Consider the following 1426-nt stretch of genomic DNA (forward strand, 5'->3'; position numbering starts at 1 on the left):
ATGACATGATCCTCTACATAGAAAAAAGAGGCCACCAGAAAATTACCAGAGCTAATCAGTGAATATAGTAAAGTCACTGAATATAAAATTAATACATAGAAACCCGTTGCATTTCTATTTATTAACAATGGAAAATCAGAAAGAGATTATTATGGAAAATATTCCATTCACCATGGCAATGAAAAGAATAAAATACTTATGAATAAATTTACCTAAGGAAACAAAAGACCTGTAGATGGAAAACCATAAAACATTGATGAAAGAAATCAAAGACGATGGAAATATATGGGGAAATATACCATGTTTGTGGATTGGAAGAATAAATACAGTGAAAATGAGTATGCTATGTAAAGCAATCTATAGATTCAATGCAATCCCTATCAAACTATCAATGGTATTTTTTGCATAACTGGAACAAATAATTTCACAATTTGTATGGAAATACAAAAGACCTTGCATAGCCAGAACAATCTTTTGAAAGATGAATGGAAGTGGAGAAATCAATCTTCCTGACTTCAGAATATACTACAAAGCTACAGTCATCAGGAGAGTATGGTACTAGCACAAAGACAAAAATATAGAATAAATGGAATAAAATAGAAAGCCCAGAGATAAATCCACAAATCTATGGATACGTTATCTTTTTTTTTTTGGATACCTTATCTTTGACAAAGGAAGCAAAAATATACAATGGAGAAAAGACCATCATCAAGTGGTGCTGGGAAAATTGGTTAAATATGTATAAAAGAATGAAATTAGAACACTTTCTGATACCACAAAGAAAAATAAACTCAAAATGGATTAAATACCTAAATGTAAGACCAGAAACTATAAATATCTTAGAGGAAAACATAGGCAGAATACTCTCTGACACAAATCACAGCAAGATCCTCTATGACCCAACTCCCAGAGAAATGGAAATTTATATAAAAAAAGTAAAAAAATGGGACCTAATTAAACTTAAAAGCTTTTGCACAATGAAGGAAACTATATGCATGGTGGAAAGACTGCCCTCAGAATGGGAGAAAATAATAGCAAATGAAACAACTGACAAAGAATTAATCTCTAAAATATACAAGCAGTTCATGAAGCTCAATACGAGAAAAACAAACAATTCAATCAAAAAGTGGGAAAAAGACCTAAACAGACATTTCTCCAAAGGAGACATACAGATGGCTAATAAACACATGAAATGATATTCAACATCACTTATTATTAGAGAAATGCACATCAAAACCACAATGAGTATCATCTCATGCCAGTCAGAATGGCCACCATCAAAAAAAATTAAGTTAAAAAAAAGTCTACAAAAAATAAATGCTGGAGATGGTGTGGAGAAAAGGGAACCCACTTATGCTGTTGGTGGGAATGCAAACTGGTACAGCCAATATGGAGAACAATGTGGAGATTCCTTAAAAAACTGAGA

This window comes from Bison bison, unplaced genomic scaffold (genome assembly GCF_000754665.1).
Source record: "Bison bison bison isolate TAMUID 2011002044 unplaced genomic scaffold, Bison_UMD1.0 scf7180017864379, whole genome shotgun sequence".
Lineage (NCBI taxonomy): Eukaryota > Metazoa > Chordata > Mammalia > Artiodactyla > Bovidae > Bison > Bison bison.